A 19,452-nucleotide genomic window follows, 5' to 3' on the forward strand; every position below is an offset into this window, starting at 1 on the left:
GTGATAGTACTGGAGAGGATATCTACCCTACAGAGAGTTTCCAATCCTGGTTGTAGCAACAAGTTTCCATCAATTCTGTTCAATTGAGTTTAACAAATATTTGTTGAGAACCCATTCAGTAATCAGAACAGCAACAAGAACTGAGTGGAACACTAAGGAGGAGATGACTTAGTCTTGGCTCTCAAGAAGCTTTTGGTCTTTTAAACATTATGGCCCAGTAGAATCAGAACAGTCTCAGAGCCGAGGAACAAGGGTTTGAATCCAGATCTTCCTACTCAGTAGCTATTTGACTCTGGGAAAATCTTTACTTCTCTGAGTCTTGGTTTTCTTATCCAATCTTTAGTCTGTATCTCCATGTGTGAATTTGATGAGCATGTACACACAAAACATTTCCTGAAGGATTCCACACAAATGTAAGATATCATGATGAAGGGGCAGGGAAGGAGACAAGATTTTCAGGCATAACACAGCTTGACAGGAACAGGAAAAGACCACAGAGTCTGTGCCACCCACAGTTGGCTCGCATGTGGGGAGAACTTGGAACAAATCCCCAAGTTCACGGTTACATGGAGGTTACATGAGAGTAATTCTGCTGCCAACGAAAGGACTCCCAACCTAGTGTTCTCAAACACAAGGCTGTGCACCTGCTCCTTAAGGACTGGTTTTCAGAATCCACCACTCTCTTTTTTAGCTTCAGCAGCAAAATCTGTGATCAGTCAGGCTGAAAATGGAATGAGGCAAGCGCCTTTATCAAAGGTTTGACCGATGTCCTCAGAATGGCACAAATACAGAAATTAAGTTGTTTGCCAAAGCAAGCTCTTTTGATGGATGGTACCTGTGAGACATGGAACTGGACAGCAAATGTGGCAGCTCCCAGCCCCTGGGCCCCAGCCGTAGCCAGGGAAGGAAAATTCTCTTTCTCCTTGAAAATAGAGAGATAGGGCTTCCCTGGTGGCGCAGTGGTTAAGAATCCACCTGCCAATGCAGGGGACACAGGTTTGATCCCCGGTCCAGGAAGATCCCACATGCTGCAGAGCAACTATACCCACGCACCACAACTACTGAGCCTGCGCTCTGGAACCCGCAAACCACAACTACTGAGCCTGCATGCCACAACTACTGAAGCCCGCACACTTAGAGCCTGTGCTCTTCAACAAGAGAAGCCACTGCAATGAGAAGCCCGCACACCAATATGAAGAGTAGCCCCCCACCGCCATAACTAGAGAAAGCCTGCACGCAGCAACGAAGACCCAATGCAGCCAAAAATAAATAACTAAAATAAATAAATTTTAAAAAGAAGAAGAAAAGAAAATAGATATGTAACAATTTCCATGTCTAGTCAGATTATTACCTACTCCAGATGGATTTTTAAGTAAATATGATGCAAGGGAAAAGCTATTTCAATTCCGTTGCTATTCTCTCCTTGTATCCATCCATCCAGATGTTTACCAGGCAACTTCAGTTTGGAAGTGAGCATATCATGTTGGTCCAAGAGCAGGCTCTGGGGTCAGATAATCTGACTTTGAATCCTGGCTCCAGCTACTTCATGAGAGTATTCTGGGCAAAAGTTCTTGGTACACAGTGAATGTCCATTAATGCTAGCTCTTATTATTGTTGATGATGATGACAAGACAATGCTGATGATAATTAAGTATATGAGAAGAATCATGCTAGAGGCTTGGGCCATGAAGATGACCAACACGTTCATAGTTCAGCTGGGAGGAGAAGCAAGTAATTAGACAGTGCAGTGTGGGCTATTACAGGAGGTCCCACAAGGTGATAACAGCAAATTATTCAGTTTCACACTTCCTATCCCAGTGCCAAACAGTTCTAAGTGCTTTAATCAATTAATCCAGTTAATGCTCACAACCATCCTATAAAGGAAAGCACATATAGTATCCCAACTTTACACACGGTGAAACCAAAAGCAGAGAGGCTTAAGGTGTTATGACAACTCAAAGCAAGGAGCAGATAACTCCACCAGGGAATGCGGCACCATTCCCTGGCAGAGTTACGTGTGGGGAAGGTTTCATAAATGATGTGACAGTAAGTCTAAGTTAAAGGATGAGTGGAAGTCAGCCAAGCGGCCAAGAGAAATGATGGGAGAAGGAACAGCAAAGGCTCCAAGAAAGACGCCTCATGTGTCTGCAAAGTTGTAGGTAGTTTGGAATGGGGAAGGTCAGTGATGTGGGGAGAAGGATGCAAAGAGGCAGGCAAGTAGGGTCCAAATGAGCAAGGCCAAGGAATACTATGCTCTGTGCACTGCAGTGGGGGTAAGGAACTGGAAGAGGTCTAATTGGGCATAAAAGCAAAATAATCAGTTCTGAAATTTAAGTCATCTTTCAATTAATCTGGTAGCAGTGTTGAAAAAGATAGATTAGATTACTATATCTAGATAGGAAGGAGAGAAGGGAGGAGGAAGGGAGGGAGGGAGAGGTTTAGGGCATAGCAGGAAGGGAATGCAGAGTGAAGGAAGGTTTTAAGATGAAAACATGCTCACGGTATGTGAGCAGTAATAAGCAAAAAGCAGTAATAAGAACTGCCATGGGAAGCTCCCTGCAGACTCAGTTCAGGGTAGCTTTGGGATACTTCCCAGGGACCAGAAAGCCATTGGGCCCAGGCCTCCAATTCAAAGAGCCTTAAACTTAGACTTTCTACACTAATCTCCTAAAAAGATCACACGTACAGTCACAGAAAACCATAGCACTAGAAGGAGAAGTTCTGTTAAGTTGCATCTCTTTCCTGGACCATGCAGCCTATGGTGCATTATAATTTTCTTTACTGTATCCTTTACTTCGTGGGGAGAGCTCAGTTACACTGTATAAGCACTTTGTTAAAACAAACAAACAGTAATGTGTTAAATGTAAATATTTAAAATATAACACAATTTTCAACTATGTTTTGTCATTTCTTCATTTCATAACAGACTGGGAGCCTTGAAAAATGAAAATGGCCTGGGTCCCTCCTGAGTTTTGAAGAACCCGGGGATATCAGACCAAGCTGGCTTTTACTCCTCTAAGGTAAAGTTAACCGCTTATACATATGTGTGAAGCTGATTTCAAATGAAATCACGAATGAATGATGAAAAATAAGACTCTTCCCATGATCTTGGTCCCCAAACATTTTATGCAAGTCCCTTGCTTCAGAGTGCTCAGAAAAGGCCGTCCTCCAGCAATAGAAATAAGATCCTGAAGCCAGCACTCTCAACCCTGCCCAATACTTTCAAGAAAATGACTGCTTCAACTTAAGACACTGTGCAACAAGGGGACCAACCCTGGGGGCAAGATTCTGTGTATATATGAGCTTTTAGGTCCATGGGGAGCTGAGTAAACCAAGGGGCTGGTTCTGAATGAAGTGTGTGTGCCTTCAACTCATTTTTTGTCATTTTTCCTTCTATTTTATATATGTTCCTTTTGCATTCAAGGAATGCCATTTTCACCCTTTGGAACTAGACTTCCCATTTTAAAATTTCCAAGGATGAGAAGCCAGCTTAAAGGATAAGCTGGTTCTCCCTTTTTTAATGCCCAGGTTATGAACTGAAATTACATAGAAGGTGTGAACTTTGGGGAAGTTATTCATATACTTTATTCTCTCTGCTTCAACTCTCTTTCTGCTCTGTCAACCTTTAATTATAACTTTATTTCAAAATGACAATCAAGTAAGCAGATATATGAACACATGCTAGTGGTAAAAGATTGGAGGATTTTTTTTTAATGAAGAAAAGACAGAACTAATGAAGGACTAAATCCATTTTACATAAAAGTAAACTAAGACCAAAAACTTAAATTCTCTCAAATGTCTATGCAATTCATTTGTATACCAGGCTTGCTTTTGACATTCATCATGCTTTGCTCACACATGCTCCCTCCTCATCGGCCATGCCCTGCAGTCTGGACTCTTGTAATTTTCTGATGCTCTTACAGGACCAAACAAAATGGACAACACACTGGCACTCTATGTTTGCCTTTCTCCAAATACCCAGCCCCTTCTTGTACTGTAAAATAGACACACAGAGAAGTAGTAAGTTCAACCATATAAAATGTCCACTTTGTGAATCAAAGCAGTTGAATCTCAGCAAGTCTATGCAGTTTCAGTAAATTCATAAAATACATTTGGACTTTGGTGGGTTTTAAATTCCCTTTAACATTCTAAAGGAGCTAAATTATGCTGAGCAAATTAAGAGTCCAAGGAAGACACAGGAAATGGAAATGAACACAATCAAGGCCCTTCTTTGTGCCGACACTTTACAAATGTTTGCCCATTTAAGCTCTACAATAAGCCCCTAGGGAGCTATCACATCCTCAACACACAGATGAGAAACAGTCTTAGAGGGGTGAAGGGACCACCCCAAAGTGACCAGAGAATGAGTTATGGGGTTAAGAATGAAACTCATGACGCTCCCAGTTGGCTAAACTACTATAAAGACTCGGACCATCGATGCCAACGTGGTTGCCCTCTGGTGTGACATAGGCCCTTGGAACCGTGGTCACTAGCAGCTGCCTCAACTGGTCCTTAAGCAAAGACTTAAGTCTAACAAGCAAATAAACTGACGACATGATGTCTTGATTAGATCCTGACTATCATGAGTATTAAGCTTCAAAACCAGGTATAAAGAGAGGGGCATAAGACCTAGATTGGAGGAAATGATACACCCTTGTATCTTTTGCATTATATCAGAAACCGTGCCTACCACCTATTTATCTGGTGAGAGAAAAGCAGATTGATGTTCTGGTCACGGCTTTCTTCATGTCCCCAAAACATGGATGCAAATCTATCATTGAAGAAAAAAATAATAATAATCTGGAGGCTGACGACTACCTAATATCTCTCACAGTTGAGCTATCCTCCCTTTCAGGCCTTGAGACCTTTCAAAGAACTTGTCTCCATGATGACAAGGGGTTAGCACAAGAGTCAAGACCAAACATCCAGTCTTCTCTGTGCTGGGAGAGGCAAGAGCCTTATGTGGTCTGATAGCAGCTGCTCAGAAGTGTCCTTTAGGTCAAGTTCCACTCGATCCCCATGGGGAACCGAGCAGGATCAGCTCAGTAGCAGCAGGACACTGAACAAGGACACGCTGCCACAGCCAGGAGGCATGGTCTTCACACTGCACTGCTCAGTGCCTCCTGAGCATCTCCATGGTGAAACAACAGCCAAGAACCTAGCCTTCACGGGCTTATGTTGGAAGAGACAAAGACAGCAAGCAAAGGAACAAATGCATTAGATCACATCAGAATGAGCGCCATGAAGATTACAAAGCAAGGTGACATGGTAGAAAGTGACAGGGGCACAAACATTTGTGATGGTCAGGAAAGAGATTCCTGCAAAATCAACATGTACCTGAATAAAAAGAAGGAGCCCAGAGGCTATCTGGAGGAAGAGCTTCCCAGGAAGAAGAACAGCAAGTGCAAAGGCCCTGAGGTGCAGACTGCTAAAACCAAACACAGGTCCACAAGATCATACGTGAAAACTTTGGCGCCAGGTATGCTACACTAGTTCAGGATTATTTGGATTTTTGAAAGGTAAAATGATTTTACAAAGGTAAAATGATACATGTGTATCACATATTTGTTACAAATCATCCCCAGTGAGGGCTGAGGCAGCACCCCATAGTCAAATATTAATATTTCTGTAGTAAGATATATGATTATTCACATTAAGTAGAACAAATAAATATTATACATATCCACCTATCAATTCAGATCAAGTTTCTACCAAATGAGGTATGAAAAAAGTTTCAATTTTCAGGGCTATCTGGATTACAAAATTGTAGTATGAGTTTGTGAACCTACTCAAACTTAAAAAAAAATTAAGTTGATAAACATTTCTCAATTTTATGTTTGTTAGCCACAAAGTTTACTCAGCCCTTTGGCTCAGCAACCACATGCGCCAACAAATCACAAAATTAAACAAGTAAGGTTAAGTCAAATAAATGGGAATGGGAGGAGGGATCTTATCAGAGTGATGAAAATGTACAATCAATTGTACATCAATTGCTATATTACTGTGATGCACTCACAACTTGGTAAACCTACTAAAATCACTGAAGTCTACACTTATAAGAGGTGAATTGTATTGGATGTAAATTATGCCTCAATAAAGTTGTTAGAAAAAATATCAATGGGAGAAACTCAGAAATGTGAATTAATGTACTCACAAGTCTGCAAATGTAGAAACCCTTTTATCTATAATGTGATCCATTTTCTCACAGTAAAAGTGTTCCAGTAATGAAAAATGATACAGCCACACTTTGGAAAACAATCTGGCAGTTCATCAAAAGGTTAAACACAGACTTAACATACAACCCAGAATTCCACTCCTAGGTAAACACTCAAGAAAAATGAAAAACTAAGTTGACACAAAAACTTATACACAAATGTTCATAACTGTGCTTTTCATAATGGCCCCAAAATGGAAACAACCCTAATGTCCAACAGCTGATGAATGGATAAACAAATGTGGTATACCCACACAATGGAATATAAGTCAGCAATAAAAAGGAATGATGTATATTAATACACCACAATATGGATGGAACCTGAAAATAGTATGCTAAGTGAAAGGAGTCAGTCACAAAAGATCACATATTATATGATTTCATGTATATGAAATGTCCAAAAAAAGGGAAATTCATAGAAACAAAAAGCAGATTAGCAGATGGAGGGCTGGGGAGAATGGTAAGATTGAAGGACAATAGCTAAAGTTATTGGGTTTCTTTCTGGGGTAATGAAAATGTTCTAAATTTAATTGTGGTGATGGATATACAACTGTAAATATACTAAGATTTAATACATATACTAAACGTACATAATATATATACTAAATATAATATATAAATATATATACACTAAAACTTAGAGTGAATTTACACTTTATATGGGTAAATTGTATGGTATGTAAATTATATTTCAATAAAACTGTCACCAAAAAAGAGTGTCTTTGGTATATTAGGATGGAATTAAATATGTATTGTCTGATGTTCCTCAAAGCACAAATGACTCCTTGACATCTGCCGGCTTAGCGAGTTCAACCTGTCTTCATAGAACGTAACCTGGTAATGGCCAATCACCGTCAACAGAGGGAAAGTTCTTGTCCACCAATTATGACACTGGGCAAGTCTGTGAAGAGATTTAAATCTCCTCTAAAGAGTTACTTATTTACTTGATCCTTAACTAGGATATCTGATGTACTTTTAGCACAACACATTTCAGACTAGCTAAATTACTGTCATTTGCAATAACTGTGACAAGAAACACTAAATAAATATTATTGAGATAAAAGTAAGTATATTAAAATGATCCTCTGAAGTGTGTTGTAATGTGAACACTCAACCACAGGAGTCTAAGAATTATAACTAATGGTACCTAGCATAATTCTAGGTCAATCCAGAGCTAACATACAAACAGTGCTAATTAAGATTTTTCTTGATTCTTGAGAAAGTAAACACCAAATGGAGGAAAAGCTCATAGAGTACCAACAACATTTTGGAAGGCTTATAATAATTTATTATTGTTTATTTATATCTCAACACATTCCAAATAGATTTTTCCCATCTTTTGTATGATACATCAAGAAGAAAAAATAAAATAAAACCTCTATTATTAAATTAACTAAGAACATCTGATTTCAAGGAACATGAAACCAACTGGTCAACAAATGTTTATTAAGCATCTACTATATACAAAGAACATGGCCAGACACTGAAAGGAGCTGCAAAATACTTATGGCAGTCTCTGCCCTCTAGGAATTTGTAGTCACATCTCACAATAATAAATAACTATCCCTGATGCTACTTGCCGGATTTCAAACAAGGGGTCCAGTTAATAGGAGGTGTAAGAGAGGAATGGAGTGATGACTCTCCAATACTGTGGCCAGGAAGAGACTGAAGATGAATTCTAAACTAACTTTAAGAGGTTCCTTGGGGCTTCCCTGGTGGCGCAGTGGTTGAGAGTTCGCTTGCCGATGCAGGGGACACGGGTTTGTGCCCTGGTCCGGAAAGATCCCACATGCCGTGGAGCGGCTGGGCCCATGAGCCATGGCCGCTGAGCCTGCACGTCCAGAGCCTGTGCTGCGCAACGGGAGAGGCCGCAGCAGTGAGAGGCCCGCGAAACGCAAAAAAAAAAAAAAAAAAGAGGTGCCTAGGATTTAGGCAGGTTCCAAGGAAAGAAGGCAGATACCCTAAGTGGGAAAAGCTGTGAAAGGCCAAGGTGCAGTTTGGGGAATGGAGGGCACACCAGTTTGGGCAGTTAGACAAGGCCACTGAGCAGAGCTGGAGCCAGTGTGGGGTAGGAGCCTGGGCTAATTTGTGTAAGTACTGAACTTCATCCTAGATGAGTTCAGAAAGATGCTGGAGGAAAAGTGAGCCAAGACGATCGGGGCCAGGGGCCACAGGGGATGGCGACAGGACAAAGGGAAAGAAGTTATGAAAAAGCACAAGGCCTCAGCTTGCCCATGCCAGCTGCTTGGAGCAGTGTGTACAGCACTGAACACCATGCAGATGGTCCCCAGTACAGCCATGGCTTTATCACTGCCACGTCTAATCACACCTAACAATAAAACTTAGTCTTATTCTATACCACTATTTTTTTAAAAGGTTTATGTCATTAAATTATTTTATAGCTTTTTTTAAAAGAAAAATGTGCTTTTGTAAAGTCTTAGGCCTAGGGGAAAAAAAAAAAGACAACCCTTTCAGTGACCTGCCATAGTCCTTGAATATTGATACATCATATGTATACATATCTGTGATTATTTCTATTATGTTAATTAAGCTTTCACTGGGGGGGCGGAGGGTGAAGTAACCAGGGTGATTAGCATAGCAAGTGAAACAGGTTAAAAGGAGAACACACCCCCAAATATTAGCTTCAGGACACATATGATGATTATTAAACTGATTACAGCAGATATGCTGGTTATATGTTGAAAATTAAAGCTTATATGAACCAGAAGAGATCAGTGACTCACCTGGGTTTTCTCTCCCTCTCTGTCTCTGTCTCTGTCTCTCTCTCTCTCTCTCTCTCAGAAGTTCAAGTATTATTTAGCAAGCAAAGATTAATAAGACACAGTCCTCCTCTTAAAGATTACACAAAATAGTAAAGGAGATAAATATGTAATCAAATAACTACTATTTGATATGATGAATGTGATAGGTATCTCAGACGTGGTACCTTTAAAATAAGCACTAAAATAATAACTGTTAATAAAATAAATCAAAACAATACCAACTTGTGCCCAGGTATTCTAATAAAATCTTGCTCCTTATATAATTTCCCTCATTTACCAATATTTCGTTAAGACAAACCACTTAGTTTATGCTGTTTAATACATTATAGTTCTTAACATGCAGGTACTCAATGAAAACCATCAATAATGCTTTTCACTTTGCTGATAACTAATATTATAAGCAACAGTCAGACAATGGGTGGTGTGAATCATAGGATAGACCACTACCAGAGGTCAAGGTGGGCAGGCATCTAAACCATGCAGATGGCAGGTAATGTTCCACAGGGTCAGGGACAAGGAAGGAGCAAAAGAGTGTTACAAAGACCAAAGGGGCCGGTGGGCACATAACCCAGGATACTCTGGGAAAACATGATGAAGATCCTGGCTCAATTAAGATAAGTTTATTGGGAAAGCAAGTTAGCAAGGCTTATAAAGAGACTACTAAAAAACTGGGATGAGCTCTTCCAGGTACCAGGTTAGGGGGCAGAGTGTGTGGTCAGGGCTCTTTCAAAACCCTCTAAAACTGTACTTCTCTCTTGACTTATTCCCCTGGGATGGTGTTTTGCCACCATTCCCCATGATCCCTGCACCTCCCCTGAACTAGCAGCATTTGACAGCGGCTTCTTGTAATTACATTATGAGTGGTCAGAAATCAACTATTCAGCTTCCCTTTTTCTAAATGCTGGCTCTCAGGGAGGCCACTCAGGGCTGGGAACAACATCTCTGGAGACAATAGCGTAGGAGCACCTCAAAGAAGACAGGGGCATTTGAGTACTGATGGCCAGAGAATCCCAGGACCCACAGCGGGTTGGGAGCAGAGGTGACATTCACAGGAGTTGTCTGCCTTTGCTAATTGATTGTAAAGAAACGTCTTCCTTGGTGAGGATCAACTGAGTCCACTGAATGAAACTTAGAGCACAGAAACATTGGTTAGTCCTATAGTTTAAAAAACTCTAAGCAATATGACTGGACAGCTGTTAGAGCAGAAACGTATTAGAAAAGGTAAGTTGGTACTAAGAGAATTAGACTTGGCAGTTTATCAAATGTGAACTGGAGAGGATGGATGAATTCTAAGTCAATAACCATTATGGTCACTCCTAACAACTTCCATCTGTCAGGTGCCTGGATTTCTGCCACAACATTTACTTGCAAAATACGTTTGCTTTGTTGTCCCTGTTTTATTTGCTCTCTGCTTTGAATTTGTAGCACCCTTCTGTTTTGAGGTTGCTTTTCTCTTTATAACCATTGTAGCATCTTCTAAGAATCTTAACCATAATTGTAAGATCACTTGCAATAATGCAAATATGTATGGAGTTAAACAGCTGACTTTTTCACATGGAGACATCCGGGAAAAGAAGGAAAAGGAAGGAAAGTTAATAAAAGCTTAATCCAGGGGCTTTCCTGGTGGCGCAGTGGTTGAGAGTCCGCCTGCCGATGCAGGGGACGCGGGTTCGTGCCCCGGTCCGGGAGGATCCCACATGCCGCGGAGCAGCTGGGCCCGTGAGCCATGGCCGCTGAGCCTGCGCGTCCGGAGCTTGTGCTCCGCAATGGGAGAGGCCACAACAGTGTGAGGCCCGCGTACCACAAAAAAAAAAAAAAAAAAAAAGCTTAGTCCAAAATGCAGGAACCATGTCTATTGAATAGTTAAGCTAGTAGTTTCCAAGGTGAAATGCATAGGCCCTTCTCAAAGATTTCTTAGTTTTTCAGCTGTATTGAGAAGCCTTACTCTACTTTATGAGCAAAGTGCCTACATCATTTCCAAAAAAAAAATCTAGTACATATGTGGAGCTTGCATATCTCCTGTGAATTCAATTTAAATCCCTAATCTTTGCATCCTAATGGGTTTAAACATTTTCTGACCTAGGGAAAAATGTATTTAACATTTGCTTTCCAAGTTTCAGAGCAAACTATTTTCTAGCCCTAGGGCTATTCTCAAAAGTAAGCCTAACTCCTCTTTTATTTCCATAAGTCTTCTAGATAAAGTACAGAGTAGTGGCAAAAGTAATTCCCATGCCATAATAATTGAACATTACACATTATTTAAACCAACAACAGGCAGGTATGTCTTTTCTATATGTGGTGTCTCTGGCTAAACTCATCTCATCCCTACCCAGCAAGCTCCTATTCCTCCTTCAGCACCCTAATCAAATATCCCCTGTTCTGGGAAACCTTTGCTGAACACTCCAAAGCAGAATAAATGACTCCTTACTCTGGGGGGGTCCTAGACCCCTTTCACTGCAAAATTTGACAAACCTGTATTAAGCAGAGAGGTATGCTTCATCTGCACTGTATTATAAACATCACCCACAGTGCTGACCCTTCCCTCCTTCTATCCCTGGCTACCTTGGGCTTGTCCACAGTTGTATGCTTAGGGCTTAGGTGAGTACCCCTCCCACAGTGGTGCTCCATCAGCATCTGTTGAACAAGTAGGGATACTTCCCATATTTCCCTGGCCCATCCCTCTCCCATTAGGCTGAACTTGAGGATGGTAGACTGTCTTATCTACCTGGCTTTCTCCAACCTCTAGCAAAGTCATTCTCAGTAAATATGAGCTGAATGTACGAGTGAATGAATGAATGAACAAAAGAAAAGCAAACACTGCCCAGTCCCCTTCAAGCATTCAACACAGTTGTTGAATTAATAGTTCCCTCCTTAGAACTTCCTTATCTGTGTATCCCTCCTGTCACTCCACATTTTCTACCTTGTATTTTACAGGTTTATAGACACATCTTATCTCCTGGAATGGAAGCCCCCTGATGTCCAGAACTTGCTCAATTGTTCAGTGCACACAGTGGAGCTTACTGAGCCCAGAAGTCACTCAAATGTCTGCTGCCTAAATAGTCAGCAAAGATTACATGGGATTACAGGACATCTGAGGTAGCTGTACTTCACTCAAAGAAGAAGGTCCTTTTTCTGAGCCTCGTCAAAGTTTCAATAACATAAGTTGGTGAGTTGAATTCAGGTTTCAGACACACAAGTTTTACTATTTAATACCAGACCACAAACGTCAGTGAGTACTGCCAGCCATTTCCATTGTCCCATTTCTCCCCTATCAGACAGAAATGACATAAAATTTGTCTTCAACCTTCTATAGAAAGTAAAGGGAAAATGAATGAGATGGTGCATATGAAGAAATCTAAGTTTCTCTGACAAGAAGAGTTCAATAGGTTATTATTAGTCAAATACAATGCTTAGAAAAGCTAAATATGATAATTTACTCAATGTTTAATCACTGATGTCAAAAATGCTACTTTTCATTCACCTCCCTCCTCATTCCACTCCCTCACACTTATTTTTAGTTTAGAACAAATTCAGTCTGTGAATTATGATCTATATTGTAATAAACAGCTGAAGAGAGTCACTGTAATCAAGCAAAAAATAATCAATATTGGGAAATGCAATGGTCTTACTTCAAAAGTCTGAAATTGTTGCATAACTGGCTTTCTTCCATTTGCTATCCTTTTTATTCACAATTTTTTTCAACTGAAGGAGTAACTTGACCTACATATGTTAAGAGGAAAAGAAATCACTTAAGTAGCAGCAAATGAGATACTATTATCACAATTCAATACAAAATTACTGCCCATCATTTAAACAATTTGATCTGTGGCAGGGACAGGAAATTTCCATAGACATTCTTAAACACTACAAACATTTTTCAAGGTATCAAATTAAGAGGCACAGAAATAATTACACATTGCCCAAGGTCTTTCTATTCTGAAGGGAGAGATTTTTCAGGAAGATAAAATTGTGTGTCCCTATTGTTTTGATATTTAGTCTTAATGAAAACAGAGCCATGTTTCAGACGACTGAGCTACAAAGTGTCAAAAACGTCTTCACTAATTATTTTTTTTAGGAAGCTAATCAACGTAGGGTACATGTAAAGAATGTTAATATATCCCCTTGAGGTCTACACATGGGTCAGTTTAAAAGGCATTCTGCAGTGTCTGTCCAGCCCACAATCCCCCTCTCTGAGAACTACCGAAAACCCAGCTGAGGGGCCCAGATGCCACTTTGTACTACTCAAGCTTGTCTCAAGAGTGGACATCTGAACAAACTGGGCTCCTCAGATACTCTTCCCCGAGAATTTGGAATTGGAGGTTGAAGACGTTCATCAGCCTCTACGAGACAGTAGAAGTAAGGCATGTGAGCTTGGGAAAGAAGTGGTAGCCGCCATCAACAGCAGTACACAGAGACCCAGAGAAAGCCAGGTGCTGACAGGAGAATGGAACAGGAGGTGGAGCAGCAGAGCGGAGAGACAAGGGCAGCTGCCTCAGCTCCTACTCACTGCCCGGCCCCAACCTCTCTGTCAGGCTCCATCACACACCTCTGATGCTTCACCATCAAATCCTCGTTTTCACCAGCTCATTTCCTGTGGGTTTTGGTGACTTGCAACCAAAAGAAGCTTGAGACAACTTTGTCAACTAACCTTGACTGCTTGGCAGGCCAGCAAGACAACTTCTCTATAAACTCTAAAAACAATGACACAGTAATGACCGTCAGGGGCTTCTGAACATTCTGATTTAGAAGGCACTGCAAAATCCTTGGAAATTCAGTTGTAGTATTTTTAGGCTTGGCTTCACAAGAAACAACGTGCAAGAGCAACTGACAAGAAAAAGTTGTCAAAGATCTCAACTACTATTTTAGTCCAGGAGGCCAATGTGGTCATACTCCCCAGGTGGATTCTATTCTTAGCTCTAGAGCAAGAAGCACTGGGCCCCATTCGATGACAGTAAGATTGACAAACTGTGTTCTACACCAGGGCTTCTCACACTATAAATGGTGAAGGGCCAGCTTTTGGTTTATTGGTTTTGTTTTTATTTTGTTGTGTGTGTGTTTTCCAATTCACTGCAGTGTAATACTTTCATAAAACACAAAAGTATAGTGTGTTTGATGTCACACCAATGTCATATTGTTATAAATATTTCTCAACACTTGCTCTCAATTTCTGTTCTTATCTCACTGCAATAACAAACAGTTCCTAAACCACAACAGCCTGTGGTCCACACTTTGAGGAGCTCTGGTCTACAATGCAGCTGTCTTAGTGTTCAATATACATGGCTGTTCAGTTGTCCCCACCCAGGGCTTTGTTGAAGACATTGTGACAGCCCACCTGGTACAAAATGGAGGTTCATCCTGCCTGGAAGGCTGGTAGTAGTCAAATTCCTGCTTTGTAATTACTGGCTTTGTGATTCTGGGCTAGGAATGTAACCTCTCTGAGAATTCCTCCCCAACTGCAAAATGGGGGTGTAATTCTAAGATTGTTCCCCAAGTGCCTCCATTCTCGGGCAATATAGCCTACAAAATCCCTTTCCCTTGAGTGTGGGTAGGGCTTATTAATATGATGGGATAGCCACTCCCTCAATTAAATTACATTATATAAGATGTTTTACAAGTAGAAATGGGAGAGACTGATTCACTGTTGGTTTTGAAGAAGTAAGCTGTCACACTGTGAGAAGGCCACGTGCCTAGGACCTGTGGGTGGCCTAAAGAAGCTGAAAACAACCCCTGGCCAACAGCCAGCAAGAAACAGGGACCTCAGTCCTATCCCCTCAGGTGACTGAGTTCTATCGACAACCTAAATGAGCTTGGAATAGAGCCCCAAGCCTCAGATGACCATGTAGCCCCTGCCAACACTTTGGTTTTAGCCTGGTGAGTCCTGACCAGAGAACTCAGCTCTGCTGTGCCCAGACCTCTGAGCTATAGACAATAATACTAAATGGTTGTTGCTTTGTTATGCAGCAATAGAAAACTAACACAGAGTGTCATACCTACTAATGCTGGGGCTGCTGCAAGGCTAAGAAGTCATTTATGGGAAGTGCCAAGCATGCCAAAATCGTTCAGCTCACAGTAGCTGTTATGTCCACATTGATAATTAGTTCTCATGACTCATATAGGCCTATTTATATGGTGAATAAAGTATATGCATGTACAAACACACATATTCGCACACATAAAATTCTAACAGACTTCATGAATCTCCCTACAGAGAACAATCTGCCTATCATTTTCAAAACCTGGCTTATATCTCTTGAATGCCTCTCATTTCTCTCTCTCTTGATAACTGTCACAAGCCTGGGAGGTCAGTAAGGCAACACTACCATTTTCATTACACCAGAGAAAAACCTGATGCTCAGACTCCACCCAAGGTCACATAGCCAGTTGGCTAATAGCAGAACCAGACCATAAGCCTATCTTTTTAAAATAATCTATAGTAGTCTCATTTTTAAATGTAAATATTTCTTTCACTGCAATAAGCTACCTCCTACAGTTTCAAAAATGATTTTTGCAAACATCATAGATGTTACTGATTATAATACAGGTCTCTGTCCTGTCGAAAATCACAGAGTAAACTGTATTGTCTAGTTTGAAAAAAAAAAAAAAAGTAGATATTCCCATAAGCAAAATCCCAGAAATTGAATTGGGCCTAAAATTCAAAATTTTTAGATATTGCCTTTTGCAATGAGAATTAAAAACCAGACCAACTGTGTTGGGGATATGAAGATACACAGTGCACTGGCAAGACCTGCTCTGTTTGACCTGCACATGACTTCAGAGCTCCTAGCCAGGTATGCAATGTTTTCAATCCACTTCACAGGGTCCACATCAACTTTTGCACTTCATTTATGACCGCTTATTTTTTAAGCTGTGGAATTCTTTTCTGGTACTTAACTTTCTATAAAAGCAAATATTCAAATCATGATTGGGGTGAACTTTTTCACTGGCATGTTTCACAGCTAAGAAACATTACATTTTTTATGTTTTGTGTGCAGCTCTCTGAAAATACGGGATTCTGTTAAACACTTGCTACCACAAATAAAGTGACAGATATTAGCAATGCTTATACATCTTCCCTTTTTTCCCCCTAACTTTAGTAGACTCTCAAAGGCATCAATACCACTGAAATAAAACATTTTCAGATTTTTAGACAGCTGCACAGATGAGACAAAAATAAAATAAAACATATACTGGGTGTTGGGCAGCCCAGGCCTTGCACGGACCACATACGTCTGTCCTGTGGGAGTAGTGGAGTTAAATGGCTCCACTCTACCTTTTGGGACAACCACATACTTTATCATCACAAAACTTTACATTACACATGGTGTATAAATATATATATCCCAAGAAATATGTGTAGAAAGTTGCTCCCCAAGGGAGAGAGGAGACAATGTCTGCCAGTATCAACAGCGTGTGGAGGAAACTGGGCTCGGAGGAACCAGAAACTGCAGCTGGATTCCTAGGGAGGTGTGACATAGCCTGAGGCAGTGCCAAAGGTAATGATGATAGCTTACAGAGCTCAAAATTCAAAGACACAAGTGGCCTCTTGATGCCCCTGCAGCCTGGGTCCCACCGTGGGAGCGGTAACAGAGCCTACCAGACATGAAGGGAGGTCTTCAGTTCTCTTGGACCTTCAGAGCTGAAAAGGCAGAGGACAATCCCAGTCTCTGCCACTTGTATTCAACATTCAAGTTAGGGCTAATTCCTAGAATTTGGTATTTGGAATTTTGAGTCAATCAATCAATCAATCAATAAATAGGCCAGATGGTTAAGTATTTTTGGCTTTGCAGGCCACATAGTCTCTGTTCAACTCCTCAACTCTGTCGTTACAGTGCAAAGACAACATGTGAGGGAGTAGGCATGGCTGTGTTCTGACACAACCTTACTTATAAAAACAGGTCGTAGGGCTTCCCTAGTGGCACAGTGGTTGAGAGTCCGCCTGCCGATGCAGGGGACACGGGCTCGTGCCCCGGTCCAGGAAGATCCCACATGCCACAGAGTGGCTGGGCCCGTGAGCCATGGCCGCTGAGCCTGCACGTCCGGAGCCTGTGCTCCGCAACGGAAGAGGCCACAATAGTGAGAGGCCTGCATACTGCCAAAAAAAAAAAAAAAAAAAAAAAACAGGTCGTAGACCAGCCAGATTGGGCCCATGGGCTGTCATTTGCAGATTCCTGACCTAGGTCTCAGAAAACATGGCCAGGCCCCTCATAATGTTTGCACTGGCACAGCCTTTGGTTCACAGGATAGTGTTCCAAAACATGTCCTTCTTCCCACCTCATCTTCCACCTGCCTCCAGATCCTTACCCCAGAGATCTGAGCAGGCCCCTCTCCTGTCAAACCTTATGTTCCCCCCCTGGCTAGAGCAGCATCCCAAATCTACACCCAGGATACTCTGGTATTAGCCCAGATACCCAGGAGTGAGTTATGCACAGAAGGGTACTACTATCTTCAATACCATTTGTTTGAGAAATGCCCGCTTCAGCTTTGACAAAGTTAAGGAATCCTTTACCGCAGGACTTCTGAGGACCGTACACTAATGGCACCAGGCAGCTATCAAGGAGCAAGAATCATTTCCCAAACACATCTGACCACAGAACCCTCCATTCCCACAGAGTATCACTTGGAACTTACGTCCCAGGGGATGTATACCTTGGGAAATACTCCGTGATACATTCCTTAGCATGACACAAGTTATCTTTTATAATCTAGCCCAAAGCTATACAGAGTTCCCGTTTGGCACTTGCCAGGACCCTTTCAGTGTATCCTCCACCCCACTCCCTTGAGCTGCACATCAGGGTTTTTTTATTTCTACATTGCAAAACATGCCGAAACACCCCCGTGCCTGACAAATTCTATACTGCCGGGACCTGCTCAGTGTTTAAGCAGCCTCTCCCATAAAGTTTATCCCCCAGGCCTTTGTGCCCAGAGAATATTTGAAATAATAACTCAATCATCCCATACAGCTTGATTTATTCTAAACCTGGTGCTAAGCAACATAATCCTGGAGGAAGCTAGACTTCCCATTTGAATTCATGACCTTGGATGACAAATTTGAGGACAGACTCTGAATCCTTTCCTATTAGTTTCTCAAATCTGGTGCAACACATTCTGTTTAATATGAGGTTATTTCTCCCATAATGCATATATCATGAAGATACTAAATATACTCCCCTATCTCTCTCTCCACCCCATATTATTTACTGGGGACTCTTCAGACAACATAAAGGGATGACTGAGTGGAAGGATATGGGGAATGTTTATGGGAGGACACAAAAGAGGGCAGCAGGGAAGGAAATTATCCTAAAACATATCTCACCAATACCAAGTATAAACCATTAAAATTATCTTATTTGCTTCCCAGATTTTTCCCTCTACCTTTTGACTTTTAATAACTGAATACTGGTCCTCTTACTTGCTTCTGGTTGATACCCAATTTGCCGTGGTGTTGATTCATAGGCAATTTCACACACTAAGTATCAGCATAGGAATTACTGAACACCAGGGCTGGAGGGAACAATAGGATCATTTTTCAATAAGGAAACCAAGGGCCAGCAGGGAGGTGCATCGCCCCAGCAGCTCTCCCATGGATGCCTCACATTTCAGGAGATTGTTCAAGGGCCATGAGGCACCCCTCTTATGCTTCCACAGGTCTCTGATTTTAAGTATCCTCAGGCGTTATTGTCCTAATTTTAAAGATGATGAAACCAGGGCAAGAAGAAATTAAGTGGCCTGCCCAAGCAACTCACTTGGACACTGAATGTTAATGCCAAAATGTCTCAATCTGTCCTTCTTGCAGCTGTGGCCTCAGAGGGAGAACATTTTTGTTACTTAAATGAAACCACATATTCTTCTTCACAAAGAAATAATTTAATGAATTCTAGCTCAGCTCTAAAATACTTTTAAAAAAATCCAATGACAAAAAGACATGATCACTCCTCTCCTTGCAACCTCTTATGTTTCTACAGCATTTTACTTTTTTAAAAATAAATTTTACTTTTTACAGAAGCTTTAGGTTTGTAGAAATACTGAGGGGAAAGTACGGGGAACTTGCATCTACCATCTCAACCCCCACCCCCTGCCCAATTTCCCCTATTATTAACAGCTTGCATTAGTATGGTAATATGTCACAACTAATAGGCCAATACATTATTATTAACTAAAGTTCATAGTTTATATCAGGGTTCATTCTTTGTGTTGTACATTTTATGGGTTTGGACAAATATGTAATGACATACATGTACCATATAGTATCATACAGAATAGTTTCGCCACTCAAAAAATTCCCTGTACTCCATCTATTCATCCCTCCCTCTCTCCAAAGCCCTAGTAACCAATGATCATTTTAATGTCTCTATAGTTTAGATTTTTCTGGAATGTCATACAGCTGGAATCATCCAATATACAGCCTTTTCACATTGGCTTCTTTCACTTAGCATACATAGCTTGACAGCTCATTTT

The 19,452-nt window shown here is 41.1% G+C and overlaps 1 protein-coding gene across 1 annotated transcript in view; it reads right to left on the bottom strand.

Moving 5' to 3' along the window:
• CACNA2D3 (calcium voltage-gated channel auxiliary subunit alpha2delta 3) overlaps positions 1 to 19,452 on the bottom strand; it is a 788,855-nt gene that overhangs the window by 572,355 nt on the left and 197,048 nt on the right. The gene's annotated exons all lie outside the window — the stretch shown is intronic.

The sequence above is a fragment of the Lagenorhynchus albirostris genome, chromosome 10, assembly GCF_949774975.1.
Source record: "Lagenorhynchus albirostris chromosome 10, mLagAlb1.1, whole genome shotgun sequence".
Taxonomy (NCBI): Eukaryota; Metazoa; Chordata; class Mammalia; order Artiodactyla; family Delphinidae; genus Lagenorhynchus; species Lagenorhynchus albirostris.